Here is a 17,652-nt window from a genome sequence, read left to right as displayed (position 1 = left end):
CCAGATTCCTTTGCATTTAATCTTCTTCTTCTTTCTCCTCCTCTTCATCCTGGTTGATCTGGAAATATCGCAACTCGTAGCTCTCCTTGTTGTTGGCGACCATGCGGAGCCAGTTGTGCAAGTTCTTCTTCAGGTATTTCTTGGTAAGGTACTTCAGGTACCTCTTGGGAAAAGGGACCTCTGAGGTGACTGTGATTTTGATTTTGCTTCTCTCAATGATCACCACACCCCCACCAAGGTTCCCAGCTTTTCCATTCACTTTGATCCACTCCTACAAGAACTGCTCAAAGTTGGCAGCATCCATGATGCCACCTTCTACTGGATGGGTACAGTCTAGGGTGAACATCAGAACCTGCTTCTTCTTTTTTGCCACCCTTTGTCACAAGCTTCTTTGCAGACGCCATGGCAGCAGCAATGAGGGAGAAAGAGAGAAAAGGAAGGCGGCCGTGAGCATGCACCTACTTTGATGACGTCTTCCCGTCCCTCAAGGAAGTAATACTGACCATTCACTGAGCTGTGTTCGAAGGCAACATGTTTGCTCTGGAGATTCCTTCCAACTTCCTCTTTCCCAATCCCCATAACATAACTCCCACAATAAAATAGGTACCAGGATTCCAAAGGACCAGAAAAGATTATTCATGTACGTGACAACAGCCACACAGATACTACTAGCCCTGAGATGGAAGGAAGAGACAACCCCGACCAGAGAAGAATGGCAAACCAAGTTGATGGACTATGCCGAAATGGCAAAATTAACTGGGAAGCTCAGAAATCAAGAAGACAAGAACTTTAAAAAAGAATGGGAAAAGTTTATAATTTATATACCAGATCATTGTAAGCAGGTTAAAATATTGGCAGGCTTTAACCACACTTGTAATGTAACGGAATGTATAGATAATTTAGAAAGACAAAAATTGGAGAAGTATTGATATGCAGTTGAAAATATTATCAACAGGACACGTGAAAGGGATGGAGGGAAGTCAGGAGATTCAGAGTAATCTTGATATTTAGATTCTGAATTGGTTTTTGCTGTATGTTTATATTTATGAAAATCAAATAAAAAATTATTTACAAAAAAAATTAACTCCCACAATAAAATTATGCATTTTGCATCCCAATTTTCAAAAAGACATTCCCCACGGCTGCCACCTTAATTTACAGATCTTCATCTTTGGTGGTATGATGGAGACTTGGTGTGTTCTCTTCAGCACACAAGAGCGGATATCTTGATTTAGATCACAGCGTTAATTGCAGAAAACAAACGGACAATGAATCCAGTGCCATAATTAATTTACCCGATATTTACTTAGTTAATTTGTTCAGGGCAGATTAACTGTGGGTTGGAGAAGCTGAACAAGGAAAGTGAGTGACAGACGCAGTCTTGCAGTGGACGGCCTCTCATTGGGAAAGTTCATCTTCATTCTGAAAGAGACGCCTTCAGGGATCATGTATTTTGAATTCCCTGTGAATTTAGTGTCATCTTAGCTTGACCAGCTCTGGAAGAACATATTAACCTCCTCTTGTGATTTTTAGAAAACCATTCTAATTTAGCAAGTAATTAAGGGTCACATGTAGGATAAAGAGCTAGATAATCTTGGATTACGCACAGGAAGCTTTGTTTCCAAGGCAACCTCAGCGGAGGGGGGTGTTAATGCCGAGGTCAGTCAGTTAATGAACTGGGAATGGTGACTGCCTCCAAAACATGTTCGAGGCATGGAAATGGAAATAACAATTACATGACCATTTAACGATTTGATAATGGAAAACAAAAGATTACAAAGCTGGTTGCCACAGAGAAACATTGGTGACAGAAGTCCAAGGGGAGAGATCTGCTGAGCTAGGTCAAGGGAGGCTGAAGCAAGTGACGCTGGCCAAAAGCTTTTATTTTTTAACTCAAGTCGCTTCATTCGTCATCCACAGATTTTGTGACAGTCTCAGTATGTGAGCGGGAATTACCTGCGTAACTGTTTCCCAACCCCTTAACCTGTAGTGTTATATCTTGTGTCTCCTAAGGATAGGCCTGTTGGCCAAGGTTGTTCTCAAGCAACTGGTTTTGGAACTAGAGCCCATCCACACCATACATTGAAAGACTATGATGCCACTTTAAACAGTCATGGCTTCCCCTAAAGAATTATGGGAGCTGGGTTTCCCTGCCACTGTTAAGGATGTTGAGAGTTGTTAGGAGACCCCTATAGAGCTACAATTCCCAGAGTGGGTTAAAGAACAAGCCCTCTTTCTAGGGAACTATGGGAATTGTAGTTCTTGAGAGGGAAATAGGGGTCTCTGGGCAATTCTCTGCACTCCTAGCAAAGTACATCTCCCAGGAGCCGTTATTGTCGTTGTTTAGTCATTTAGTCATGTCTGACTCTTCGTGACCCCATGGACCAGAGCATGCCAGGCACTCCTGTCTTCCACTGCCTCCCGCAGTTTGATCAAACTCATGTTTGTAGCTTCGAGAACACTGTCCAACCATCTCGTCCTCTGTCGTCCCCTTCTCCTTGTGCCCTCCATCTTTCCCAACATCAGGGTCTTTTCCAGGGAGTCTTCTCTTCTCATGAGGTGGCCAAAGTATTGGAGCCTCAGCTTCACGATCTGTCCTTCCAGTGAGCACTCAGGGCTGATTTCCTTCAGAATGGAGAGGTTTGATCTTCTTGCAGTCCATGGGACTCTCAAGAGTCTCCTCCAGCACTATAATTCAAAAGCATCAATTCTTCAGCGATCAGCCTTCTTTATGGTCCAGCTCTCACTTCCATACATCACTACTGGCAGGAGTCTTTAGGGGAAGCCCAAAGAAATGGCATAATGGTGTTTTAAACCTATGGTGTGATGGGTGCCACTGTTGGCTTTCAAACCAGTCTAATCAAAAGGATCATGGGGTACAGCCTTTCCTGTGCTGTATTACATTAGTCTGCATATTTTAATTCCCCCAAATACACACGTGCATGAAAACTTTTCCTGACCCTGTACATACAAAACTAGCATGCCAGGAGCAAGGGCCATTTTTATTTTTTTATTTTTTGCCCAGGGAGGTGTTTCCCTGCCCTGCCATAAGGGACCATTCAAACAGTGTCCACACACACAGAGCACATGCTACCTGCAAACCTGTGTGGTATATATAGTTCAGAAAAAGCTTTACTGTGCGATCCTGATTGTGTAAACTGGCCCTTGTACCTAACATCTTTGCTTTATCACAGATGGCTCTGGGCAAATAGACTTTCAGCTTCATCTGTAAAACTGACCTGCCTCACAAAGGTGTAAAGAGAATGACTGCAAAGCATTTAAAAACATAACTAAATTGGAACTGAAACAATTGAATGATTGTATGTGTGTGTGAGAGAGAATTTTTCCAGACCAAATGTTCCTAATTATAATTGCTGACCAAAGGAAGGGGGGGGAGAGAAAAAAAGAATTCATATTATTCTAATTTAAAGGGTCTACCCCCACATTTGCAGATACTGATATTGTTAGAAAGCTGACTTGTTCTTAAGGGAGGAAAAAGAGGTGCGAACGTGTTGAATTTGGCAAGTTAATACATTCTGCATACTGTAATATTATTTTGACATTAATGCTGCAGGATGCATTAATATTTTGATGTGACTGTGTTTGAATACACCAACATTTTAAGGTTATTAAAAGAAGAAGTATCCAGGAAAGTAAAATCTCAACATTTGAGATTTTGACAGGGTTGGACTTTAAAAAGATAAAAAATAAAATCTGGATACAGTGGTAACTTGGTTTACAACCGTTTTGGATTACAACCACGTCAAACCCAGAAGTGTGTGTCCCTTTTTTTTGGATCATAACCCCCTTTTTTTGGAGGCCACATTGGCAAAAGCATGCCTTGGGTTACAACCTGTTTTGGTTTTACAACCTCTGGAACTGTTCTCATCCTGAAGCAAAGTTCTTAACCCAAGGTACTATTTATTTCTGGGTTAGCGGAGTCTGTAACCTGAAGTGTCTGTAACCTGAGGTACCACTGTACACTTGTTAGTTGTTTTTTATCCAGAGGTCTCCAAACCATTGAAAAACAAACATAAATACATTATACCAGTGGTTCCCAATGGGTGGTCTGCAGACCCCCGGAGACCTGCATAACCCACCCAGGGGGTCTGTGGCACCATGAATGGAACAAAAACTGCTACAGATACAAGCGATGACCATTTTGTATGTGTCCAATTAACGCGTGACCACCGGCACGTGGGTCCTTTTATACCAGGAATAGGACGGAATGGGGTGGAATAGGGGCAGAGCAGAACGGGGGCGTAACAGGACAGGCTTATGCACCCTCTGCTGGTGTGTGCGGGGGCCAGGTACAGAACCCCCACCAAAATGCTTCCTGCCTGTATATCAACATTTTCAAAAGTAGGGGTCCATGGCTTGGATTTTGAAAAACAGGCAGTCCACGGTACTTAGCTAATTGGAAACCACTGCATGATACTAGTAACAGATTCATACAGCTGCACACAGTATCTAAAAACAGCTTCGTAAAACACTAGAGGTTTATATCCAATGCTGCACCATTGAGGTTCCATTGGCAAAATGAGGCTTCTCCCTGCACACCCTCAAAAATTTACTTCAAGGGGTTGGAGGAGAAAATTCTGTTGCACACACAAAAGTCCTTGTTCCAGTGAAGCAGCAGCGCTGGATACAGCCCTGAAGATAGAATCGCAGATCAGCAGCTCGCAAGACACGTCATGCTTATAAATGCAAAACGAGTGCTAACATATCAGAGAATCTTTAACTGAATTGCAGTGAAGGGAAAGACAGGCAGTGTTGCTCATCTAAGTATAATTTAATTATGTTACCCAGCACTTAAAGAGAGAACACTGACTCTTAAGCGACTTAATTTCATTTAATTGGACTATATTGCATGCCAGCATAATTCACTGGTGATTTCATCACATTGTCACATATCCCCAGTCTCCCGTCCTTGTGAACAACCTAACATGTACATTACATTTGGAGAAAGGCAGACCCTGTAGCGTGTATATTGTCAAGGAAGTTGGTGAAAACTTTCCTGAATTCAAAGCCATGGCTAAAATGGTCCGGAGGATAAAGCTGACCAAGTCAAAATCTCACAAGGTGTGATTTAAAGAGCATCCACAAAGGAAAAGGATGCTACCAAAATGTGATGCGAAAACAAACAAATAAAACCTATGAAAAGTGTGCAGAAAATGTATTCGTTGATAGTAACCAACTCCCCGCCCCCTCATTTTGAGCTATACATCCTTCCTTCATGGGGATATTTTGCTCTGAAGTACAAATAGATACCCGTCCTCTACATTTTTTCTGGCAGCTGCTAGACTAGAAGCACAGGCAAAAACAGGCAATTGCTAGACAAAAGTATCGTGCAACTGCCAATCCACTTCTCAGCAAAGCTCCTGCTGAACAAACAGTTTTAACTCCCTTATAATCTGCAATTGTGTCTCGCTCTGTTTATTGTCTCCACTTAGACTCTAATAAGAACAATAAAAAGGTGCACTTGGCTTCCGTCGGTAATCGTCCAACCTTTTTGTTTGGTTAATAAGCAATTGGTCCTGTAGTTTAGCTATTTGGTGATCAGATTATGTTATCGCAGAACTGCAAATTGAAATACAACAGTAACAGAACAATAGTATTGGAGAACATAAATGATTAGGCTTAAAGGCAGCTTTCATACCTCATAATTTATCTTCTCTGATTGGTTGCAAACAATGTTTTTTACATGTGTTTTCAAAGGGGGGGAAGGTTTTCAGAAGCAGAATATAAAAATGACACTCACCTAGCAAAACAGGAAAGTGATTACATGCTCTTCCCCACCTCCTAATATTGGCTATTTTAAACCAAATTTGGCTGCAATCCTATACACACATCTGCAAGTCCATTGAACTCAATAGGACTTGCTTCAGAGTGAGCTGACAAGCATAGGACTGCACTATAGGTTTATGGTTGCCGTATTTGTAGAGACAGTTATTCTAACATGGGCAGGAGAGTTAATTCCACAGTAGCACTGGCAAAGCCTCATGGTCTTCCAGTCTTAGACCCAGAGACACCTGCACCAGTGGGTAAAAAGGTTGAAGTCTTCTCTGCTAGTATCTGGGGGCTAAGAGTCAGGTTGGATCAGTGTGGTCAGTGCTTTTTTTCTGGGGGGACGCAGGAGTACGTATACCCCTAAACATTTTGTGAATCTTTGTACTTTTGTCCATTTACTGTATTTAGTTACAGGGAACCAGGCAGAGGGCCTTCTCGGTAGTGGCACCCACCCTGTGGAACGCCCTCCCACCAGATGTCAAAAAGAAAAATAACTACCAAACTTTTAGAAGACATCTGAAGGCAGCCCTGTTTAGGGAAGCTTTTAATGTTTAATAGGTTATTGTATTTAGTGTTCTGTTGGAAGCCGCCCAGAGTGGCTGGGGAAACCCAGCCAGATGGGCGGGGTATAAATTTATTATTATTATTATTATTATTATTATTCCCGATTTGAACTATAAAATGGTGATTTTCTTGAGTAATAATGAGAGTACCCCTAAACATTATTATTTTTTTTGAAAAAAAGCACTGAGTGTGGTACACACAAAACCTGCTCATGGATAAGATCAGGCCAGATAAACCGAGGCTAGAAACAGACAGATGTCTGCCAACCAAGAACCAATGACTAGCAGGCAATAGGACAGTTGAGAAAGACTGCAGCAGGGATATTTTGCTTGTGCTCAGGATATTGCCCAGGCATTGGTTTGATTTGTAAGGTCTAAACCACTGAGCCTCTTGGGCTTGTCGATCAAAAGGTCGGTGGTTCGAATTCCCACGACGGAGTGAGTTCCCATTGCTCTGTTCCAACTCCTGCCAACCTAGCAGTTCGAAAGCACACCAGTGTAAGTAGATAAATAGGTACCGCTCTGGCGGGAAGGTAAACAGTGTTTCCGTGTGCTCTGGTTTCCGTCACGGTGTTCCGTTGCACCAGAAGCGGTTTAGTCATGCTGGCCACATGACCCGGAAAGCTATCTGTGGACAAACGCCGGCTTCCTCAGCCTGAAAGCAAGATGAGCACCGCAACCCCATAGTTGCCTTTGACTGGACTTTACTGTCCAGGGGTCCTTTACCTTTACCTCTACAGTGGTGGGGAACCTGAGGTCCTTCAGGGGTTGTTGGACTCCAACCTCCATCAATCCCAACCTCTGTGGCTTATATAAAGCCGCTACTTTATCGCCACTTATATCATTGCATGTTCCTGACTTTTGAACTCTCCTTACCTTTCAGAGTCAATTCAAGGATTCATGCTAACTTCTAGACTGCTAGCATCAAGCTATTCTATTTGTTTTGACAGTGAATGGAATTGTCCCTGTTTTCTGTTATTCAAATACCTGCCACAGGGAAGCTTGAGCAGACTGGCAACTGCAAGGGTAGGGAAGAGGAATTTTTTGCTCCCTATAAACCAGAGGCAGAGGTCTTTATACCCGGGGTCCAAATGCAGCCCTCCATATCTTGGGACTCTCACCTGGCCACTGCCCCTCCCTGGCCTTGCTTGGCTGGGATGTGTGCTTGAATAATAATAATAATAATTCTCCATCCCTTACATAAATAAAAAGCACCACTCTTAAGCTTGCAATTGCATTTCAAGATAAGTTCCCATGGGTACCAGTGGAGACGTCCTTTGAAATGCAAATAGCAGCTTCAGAGGGGTATTTCTTGCCAGGACCATGTCAGGGAAAGAAGGAGTTAAACTCTCCTTCCCTGCCCTGAGAAGAGGCTCTCTAGGCTTCCCTGCGCAGCTGCTATTTATGCAATGAAAAACATACACATCAATTGCATTTGCTGCAATTAATGCCAAGTCTAGTTGGCCCTCAGCCAGGATGGAATGCAGAGGAAGGCTGAGGATGGAGACTCAGAGAAGGCGGGATGTTACCTTGAGCCAGGAAAAAGGCCAGGAGTCTTGGAGTGGGAGGAAGGATGAACTCTCCATGCAAATCCCAAGGCTGCTAGGACATCTGTTGTTCTCAGGGTGCCTTCAGGCAGCATCCCTCCTACTCAGAAAGGTGACAAGGAAAGTCAACGGTAGTAAAAATATCAGAACGCTTCGGCACAGAAACATTTACACTGTATGTAATTCCATCTGACGTAGGCTTTCCTTCCTAGTTCCTGATCAGATTACCCCACCTGGTGGCCTAAAATGTAACACAAACTGTCACTCCTTAATAAAACAAGTGAGGGTTGTCGGCAGGGAAGGGAGATGGGAATTAGAGAGTTGCAGTCAGAGCAACTCACTCAGATGGTCCAGAAGACAGATTTTATATGTATAAAAAATCCTTTTGAACCTAACTGGATTCTGAAAAATACGTCTCCAAGAACATTTTTTTAAAAAGATTATTTAGCTGGACACAGGTTAAAGAACGTGCCACTAAAAATCGCATGATTGAATAACAAAGACCTGCACACAACAGCACAGATATCTCCGATCACCACTGAGCTTTATGGAGGCATCTTTCAAGATGGATGGCAACCACATTCCCACTCAGGAGGTCCACTGCTTATTGCTCTTTATTAGTTGCACTGAACTATCTGGACTGCTGCCAGTCTGGCTTTGCTGTTGGAACAGCAAATAAAATAACCAAGGAAAACCAACAACAGAAATGATTCGGAATAATCTGCACAAGTGCCACCAAAATGAATGGGAGCTTTTGTGCAAATTCAAGTGGTTTCAATGGGGAATGCCCAAAACTTACTCCATTTCTATATTATCAACTTTGTAACAATACCTGTAGCTTTTTACTAAGAACAAAGAAACTTTGATTTTCTGTGAATGCTTAGATTGTGATCCACTCTGTTCCAAAATATATCTTAACTTATTTTAAAAGAGAGAGATCGTTCACTTTAGAGTACATATATTAAACATTACGTTTTTTGGGGGTTTTTTTAAAGAGAGCAGTAAACCTGTTGCATTGGTTTCAGGAATGACTTTCTCCTTGTCACTCACCCTTTTAAATCAATTCTAATACTGATTGGGTGACCCACTACCTCTGGGTCAAAATGAACAACTGACTTTGTTGATGATTATTTCAAGCAGGATTTGAGCCAAGCCAGCTTGGACATCTTGCAGTCCCTTTGACCACTGGTGGCTGGAGAGTTTAGAATCTTATGAAGCAAGTGACCTGGAAGTGAACCGTGCAAAGCCGTAGAAGCACCCCGGGCTTTGAACTTTGGCTTTGAGAATGCATCCTTGAGAAATAACCCAAGTGACCCGCCATGTTTTCCTCTCCTTCTCTCGCTACCCTTCAAATACTGTATTTGAAAGATGAAAACACATGAACTTTTTAAATACAATGGTCACATTCAGATGATAACTTCCTGTGCTTTTGGTTAGGTGCTGTATTACCTGTCTTGGAAACAGGAAGCGTTCCAGAGAATGGCAAACCTTGTACTGATACCGCAGTTATCCTGTTCACTTTCTGAATTGGCACGATCTTTGAGTGGTGATCTTTCACAATAGGTCAAAAATGGGCACCTGAAAGTCCTGAAGCAGCTTCTCAATCTAACTAAACACATAATCAAGTCAGTGGTTAACATTTTGAACTATAATCAATAATACTTCATTTCATTTCATTTCATTTACTTATTTATCTAGTTCTAAAGTGGAGGGGTATTTTAAAACTGCATTTTCCACCAGAGCACCGAAGTGTTGCAGTCTACTGTACCACATCCTTCTACTGTACATGAAGATGAATTGTTAAACAAAAAACAACTCCACAATCAACACAGTCAAGACTGACTTTACTCCCATTTAAATTATTACTTGGTTTATTTGTTTAACTTGATGAGAATGTTTTTGTTTAGTCGTTTAGTCGTGTCCGACTCTTCATGACCCCATGGACCAGAGCACGCCAGGCACTCCTGTCCTCCACCGCCTCTCGCAGTTTGGCCAGATTCATGCCTGTAGCTTCGAGAACACTGTCCAACCATCTTGTCCTCTGTCGTCCCCTTCTCCTTGTGCCCTCCATCTTTACCAACATCAGGGTCTTTTCCAGGGAGTCTTCTCTTCTCATGAGGTGGCCAAAGTACTGGAGCCTCAGTTTCAGGATCTGTCCTTCCAGTGAGCACTCAGGGCTGATTTCCTTAAGAATGGATAGGTTTGATCTTCTTGCAGTCCATGAGACTCTCAAGAGTCTCTTCCAGCACCGTAATTCAAAACATCAATTCTTCGGCGATCAGCCTTCTTTATGGTCCAGCTCTCACTTCCATACATCACTACTGGGAAAACCATGGCTTTAACTATACGGACCTTTGTTGGTAAGGAGAATGTTTATAACCTGCCAAATCATAGGAAATATCACAGTGATGTACAAGAAAGCCATCAAAACATGGTTGTTGTTGTTTAGTCACTTAGTCGTGTCCGACTCTTCATGACCCCATGGACGAATGACCAACATTGAATCATGATAATTTCTCTAAAGATGCTTGGCAAAACAAACATGTTCTTAGCAGGCAATGAAATTTTAAAAATTGTAGGTGTCCAGCTTGCTGTAATAGGAATAGTGTTCCAAAAGAGTGGAAATCTTAGTTCATGAAGAAACTGGATAAATATGAGATAACACTGGGATAGTCAGAAGGACTTTTCCAGATCATTGCAGTGTATGAGGAGCACGATGGTCCTTCGGACATTTTGTTCCTATGCATTTTAGAGCTTTATATATACTGACAATAATTCCTTGAACTGAGGTCAGAAATATACTGGCAGCCAGTTCAGGCCAGTCAGCACTGCTTCACGTGGTTTTTAATGCTGCTTTGAGTGTTTAGATATTGTTTTTAATGTATTTCCATCCTCCTAAGGCAGGGAAGCGGAACCTCAGGCTGTTGTGTTGAGGTTAAAATGTGGCTTTCCTGGACCTCTCTGGCCTGAGGGATTCATATACCCTCCCCAGGCCAAACTTGCTTTACATCCTCTTCAAGTGTTTTTGCAAGGCTGGAATGTGTTATTGAACTTTGACAATGCTTCTTGCTGCCTTGATGGTGGATAGAGAGGGAAGTGTGAGTGCGATGAAACTAACCTACAGAACAAAAGTAATGTTCACATTTACTGTGCTATCCCCTTTTGCTTCTGGCATGTGGCCCTCGAAACATTGCCCAGAAGGGAAAGTGGCACTTGGGCTGAAAGGAGGTCCCCTACCTTGCCCTAGAGTAGCCCATTCCTGCTTTTGACAGCCAGCCAGCCAAAGAAATCCTTTTTCCTTTCATTGGTGGTTTGTGTGAGGGCTGTTTGGCGACTTCAAGCCTGTTGCTGCCTCCATTTGCTTTTGTAGTTACTGCATTAGATTAACCCCTATTTACATCAGTTAATTGCAATTTGTTCATTAGGAAGTTTCTGTCATGCCTGCCCACCCCCCACCCCATTCTTCCCGACTGCAGTTAGGAGGATATCCTCAATTTTCATGACAATAAGAAAGGAAAAGCAAAAGCATGAAATTCAAAGGAATCTGGAGACAACTAGCTTTCAGTTTTAGACTATGAATAGAGGAGGGTTACAAGTTACACAATAAACATTTAGCCAGTCTCTGGCTGTTTGCCAGCATGCTTTCCTCTGCCAAGCCTCTGACATATAAGAAAGCCTTCTTTAAATGGGTATTTCTTCTAAGCAAAAGTCAAATCAATCTCACTTTGTTTACAGTGGGTAGAGATTGATATAGGTAAAAGCTATTTTACTAAAGTAGCCAGGACCTAATGCACTGATTACTATGTTTCTGGTCATTATGGCTTTGGACATTAGCTCAGTTGGTAGAGCATGAGACTCTTAATCTCACAGTAACGAGTTCGAGCCCCAGGTTGGGCAAAAAATTCCTGCATTGCAGGGGGTTGGACTAGATGACCCTCTTGGCCCCTTCCAACTCTATAATTCTACAAGTCTATTATTTATACATTGACTTCCCTTGGAATAAAACGCCTCAAGTGAGACTTACTTCTGAGATGTGTCTAGATGTATTCTTAGCCCACCTCACCTCAAGGGCTTGTGGGCATTTGGCAACATTCAGATGAAATCCTCAATAAAATGCAAATCATAAAACCCAAGAATTCAAATGATCTGTTACTCTTGCTCAACTTTGGCTGTTGAAAGGCCAGCACAAAAAGAAACAGCTGCATACATCGGTACTTAACCTAAACGTGTGACAAAATATATATTTTTTTATCAAGGGAAATTCTTATATTTGCTCCTTAAATTAAGGCTGCTACAAAAACAGTTTTGCACTGCAGTTAATTAGAGCAAGCTGTTAAAAAAACAAAACACCATCCCATTTTATTTTTTTTTAAGTCTTGCAGAACTTCAGGAAAATGTGCTGGCTCATACTTGAGAGCAAGCCTTTCACCATCAACAGATCTTTGCCTCAGCCAAGGAATTTGAGAGGTTGCTAACATGTCACAAAGCTGCCTTATGGGGGTTAAGACTTACAGACCCCACATGCCAGAATAGCACATGGGAGGGGGTCATTTATTAGGCTAGCCCTGCCCTCCCCATGCTGATACCCTCAGCCACTTGCCCAGTCAGGACAAGAAGGAGCTCAACAAACATTTTTAAAAAATTATTTATTTACTTAACAAAATGTATCTACCACTTTTCCAGCAATATGCCTACCAAAGAATATTTAAACCATAAGCAAACGATCCACAGTATCAGACCCTCTAAGTGTCCTTATTTTCTAGGAACAGCCCCAGATTTACAGAAGCCGTCCTAATTTCTCAGATGATCCTGGAATATCCCACTTTTCTTTAGGCCGTCCCTATTTTCATTGGAGAAATGCTGGAGGGTATGGAGTTACGTAACCCCTGAGCCAAGGAGATAAGTAACTCTACAACCTTCTGAAGGCGGCCCTGTAAAAGGAAGATTTTTTTTTAAAAAACTGTTTAATGTTTTATTATGTTTTTATACATGTTGGAAGCTGCCCAGAATGGCTGGGGAAACCCAGTCAGATGGGTGGAGTAAAAGTAAAATAAAATAAAATAAAAATGGAATAGGAAGTCCCTATTTTCATCAGAGAAATGTACCAAATAAAGGTTCAAAGCCATTTAGCCCCCTCTCATCCTTCTTCCTATGCAACTTCTGTGATGCTTCTCTCAGAACTGTGGGAAATCGCAGCTCAAAACTGAAAAACAAGCTTCTAGCCCTTAAGTCTGCAGAAAGAAAGCGAGAGCAAAGTGAAGGCAGCAACACAGAAGCGACATTGTTGCTATTTCAGGTAAATCTCCTTCTTAAGGCTTTCGAGGAGAGCAAACAACGCCTTTGTGATCTCCTCCTGCGAGCAAAGATGGGAGGTTCAAAGTGTCTCTACTGCATAAAGCCCTTTACTTTGCCCTGCGTCTCTTGTCTGAAGTTGCCTCAAGTGCCTGACGTGCTCCTTCATGGAACAACAACATACAGTGAATAATCAAATCCGGCAAGCTTCATACAGGGTTTTGAGGCTGTTGCTTGTCTTCGCCGTGTTGCCCTTAAATCAAAACTGGCTGGGCCGGATCCCTTACCAAATCCAGCTGCCCCAAAAGCGATGTCGTGAAAACATCTCCCCCTTCAAACAACCCCAGTTGCCTTTCTTTCCTCACACAAATAAATAAACACACACACATCCTCCTTGCTTTGCTTGGTCCCTCAAAAAGATTTCTGTCCTTTTTATATTTCCTCCCCTCTTTCGGTTAAACCCTCATTAACTCCACTCACGCTGTCTCGCTCTGTTTGCCAATGCTTAAGTAGCACTTTAATAAAAAATTAAAAATCCCCCACTCCTTCTCCTCCTCCTTCTCCTTCCTTTTTTTTTTTTAAAAAGCAACCAATTAGCACCTCATCAGCTTCAATTAGAGGAGACAAAAGCAGTGTAAAGATAACTCAATGAGAGGGGGTGGCATAGCATCATGTAATCGCTTAAGACAGCATTGGCCATTCAGTGCTCTAAGAGAGCGGGGCCTATTCACCCTTCTTTCTTCCCTTTTGGGGGAATTTAGGACTATTTTGATGGGAAGACAGGCCTCCCAGAAGTCTCATAGTCCCTCATTCAGGGGCTACCTGTTTACAGCTCACAGAGCAGAAGGGCCTAAACAATCCTATATTGTACGCTCAGTGCTTCCTTAAACCTAGGCCTCCATAAAAGCCTGTTTTCAGTGGCCGGGACTACTAAGTTAAAGGCCGGCTTTATCCTCATTAAGTGTTCTCCTTGTACTGTCTTCTAATTACAGGGGAAGGGCAACAATGTATTTTTCCCCCCAATGAGAGTTCTTTGGAGCAGTTAATTTGGTGACTGTACTAAATGCCTTTAAACATTAATTAGTGTGGAAGGAACCCTAATTTCCTCCGCAGCTTTCCTGTCCATTTAACTCCCCCTTGTTTTCACATAGGCTTGGATGAGCCTCCATAATGAAATTACCTCATTAATGCCTTTATTCTCGCACAGTAACTCATTCAAGATCGCCCATTTAAGTTTTAATTTGACGCTGTCAAAAGCAAAAGCAAAAAAAAAAAGCCTTCATGGTTTGATTACTGCATTTTTTTTAAATAATAAAAAAAAGCCTCTCGCCTGCCCAAATGAGTGGACAGATTTAAATTATTAAGATGGCAAGTAGTGAGTTATAATTGGATACAAGCAGCACTTCAGAGAATATTAAAAGCTTTCAAAGGCTGGCCTACGTAGTCTGTTGACTATTAACTGCATCCACTGAGTTACTGTGGGGTTTCTTCTGCCCCAGAACGGACAGCAGCGCAGCACCTGAGCCTCTGTAAAGCAAATAGCTGGTCTTAATAAACAAAGCTTAAATAGGGTTGCAATTAAATCAACAAGGCCTGCGCTCCTTGATGATGAGTGCAGAAGACCTTCCTTTTGTCTTCCTCCGGCCTTATCATTTGCAACTCCCTGTTAACCTGAGGAGGCCTGAGACAAATGGAAATATGCGGTGACTTCCCTCAGAACCAACAGTGAAATAATTCCCAGATTATTGAATCAAAAATGAGTAACACGTAGCCCCAATCCTATCCGAGAAGATAACCCGACTGAGGTCAGACGGGACTTACTTCTAAGTAAATGTGCATAGAACAGCAGCTTTACGCAAACACACATAATACTAGGTGATAATAATAAACTATAAATGCTGTTGCGGCATATGTGGAAATACTGGTGAGGTGCTTCCAGTGCTGGGACATACACCAGGAGAAAAGGCCCACCGAGTGCCGAAATAATATATTTAGCATTCATGTAGTGCTTTCTGAATGATCAAAATCCTTACGACACCTCTGCGAGGTAGTTCAGCATTTTTTCCCTCAGCTTGCAGGAAAGTTGAGAGAGAGAGAGAGAGAGAGAGAGAGAGAGAGAGAGAGAGAGAGAGCGCCTTGCTTTAATGGCACTTAGTGAATTTGTGACAGAGGTGAGGACCAGCTCAGGACCAAACAAGAGGTGGGCCTATTCCTGCCTTTCTCTACTGTGGCCATATGTCTGGAATTTCCCAGACACGTCCAGGATTCAAACGGTGAAATTAGCGTCTGGGGGGGTGGGATTTAAAAATCAGCAAAATGTCCGGGTTTTCGGCAACAGAACTTTTGTGTCCAGATTTTTCTTCTTGAAATATGGCAGCCCTACTTTTCCCCTTGTACATGTGACTAAAATAAAATAAAATAAAATAAAATAAAATAAAATAAAATGGTGTGAATATAGAGAACTAAACTGGGACCATGGGAAAGGGAGAAGGAGCACCCCCCAAAACCCCCCACAGTACAGGTCTGAACTGGGACCACCTGAGCTGGCTACTTATACTGTATAGGGAAGAAAACTTCCATGGACACCGAAGGGAAATTCCCTCTCATTGTAAATAGCGGGTGGTAGAGGACTGATCTGGCTTGTTCTCTCTCCCCACACCACCAGCTATTTAGGTTTTTGGAACCATCAAGTATGCAAGGGGTAAAGTAGGGCAGAAATCGCTGAAATGTCCGGGAAAATCCAGACATAATGGCAACCCATGTCGGAAGTGTAGATTCTCCACAAAAGGCATTCAAAGCAATATACAATGGTGCCTGAAAGCAGAAAAACACTGTGGCATAGGATGTTTTTGATTCAGTGCTATTCTAATGTATCTTAAAACGTAGCTGCTTTAGTTGTATCCTTTACAAATAAGGAAAACATAATGAAAAAGATACAGATTGATGTCTTGTTTTTAATATAATGCCGCACAAGTCCTGAAGTTCCACTGTTATCAAAAGAGGCTTCGGAACCAGAATGAGCACCGTTATATAAAATGCATCACAGAACTGAATGTGTTTTCTTTTCACAGACTGAAAACCATATTTTCATTGCTAACCATCACGAATTCTAACAAGATTTATTAGCTTTACAAGCTTAGCAGTTTCCCACATCTTCATAATCCCATCAGCACTCTTTGGGAAAAGTCTGATGATTTCTAGAGCCGAGCTTTTCCTTGCCTAGTGGCTCTAAATGGATTGGATGGCAACCCTATGGAAAAGGAGATTATGTATCTTTTAAAAAGAAAAATGCAACTCGTGTTTTTATTTTATTTATTTGAAATGCTTCTGGGCTGCCTTTACGAGTCAAAACAAGATGGCTTACAAATCAGCATACTCCTTCCACAAAACATTAATAAAAGCCAGCCATAAAAACAACAAATACATCCGGCACAAACAAGCACAACCAAAACCATCAGCAGAAGAATTAACTCTGCCATGACCTCACCATGTAGCCCTCATCCAGCAACCATCTCTCAGCCTCAACCTGCCACCTGCAATAATATTGGCCTATCTGACTTTCCCAGGTGTCATAGGAAGTAGTGGGGAGGGCACTGGTGTCCACAGGTACCACGTTGGTGACCCTTGACCTATTTTTGCATCTGGAGGATGGGCCCTGTCCTGTTGTGCATTGCAGCTTCTTGGCCTGCATCAAAGCAGAAAGGGAGAGCTGGTTTAGCTGGCTCAGAAGAGCATGAGCTCGCAGCTGCAGCTTGCATCTTACAGCAGCCATGAGTTCCCTTGGCAGTCTTTAATCAACTGCCATTCTCTGAGCCTTAGCCATTGTCAGTGCCGGATTTACGTATAAGCTAAACAAGCTATAGCTTAGGGCCCCACACTCTTGGGGGCCCCCCAAAAAATTAAAGGAAAAAAAACACCTGGATGTATATTTCCAATATATAAGATAAAAAACAAAATAAAATAAAACCTACATACAGCAACAGTGTTTTGTGTTGTGTAGGCTCCTTTGATGTAAGTAATGGGAACCACCTGCTAGCCTGCTCCCTAAAATATCACTGTTTTTCTCATTTCTATATCAATTACTTTGATAAAAGACGTATTTTGTTATGTGCAAATGGCTTTAGATACCTATTAGGTCCATAAATTACCATATAGCATATATTCAACACAAAAAATAGTGACAATTTGTTGTTGACAAAGGACAGCTGGACATATAAAGGGCCCCATTACCTTCAGTAGCTGAGGGCCTCATCCAACCTAAATCTGGCCCTGGCCACTGTCCATACAATATGGCATAGTAACAGTGGCCTATTGCATTGGATTTCTGAAATTGTTTCCATGAAGTGCCCAGAACTTGTCAAATGTACAATATAAGTGCTAAGTATCAAGGCAACGGGGGGGGGGGGGGGGGTTATACTTGCAGTTAAAGCTCACTTTCCTGGAAGCAGAAGAATGGAGAA

General features: G+C 42.2%; 1 pseudogene; it reads right to left on the bottom strand.

Moving 5' to 3' along the window:
- Positions 1–2,187, bottom strand: LOC114606588 (large ribosomal subunit protein eL22 pseudogene; annotated as a pseudogene).
- Between the last annotated feature and the right edge of the window lie 15,465 nt (positions 2,188–17,652).

This window comes from Podarcis muralis, chromosome 11 (genome assembly GCF_964188315.1).
Source record: "Podarcis muralis chromosome 11, rPodMur119.hap1.1, whole genome shotgun sequence".
NCBI classification, from domain to species: domain Eukaryota; kingdom Metazoa; phylum Chordata; class Lepidosauria; order Squamata; family Lacertidae; genus Podarcis; species Podarcis muralis.
Note: the sequence above shows the minus strand (reverse complement) of the source record. Positions and strands in the feature narration are given on the sequence as shown.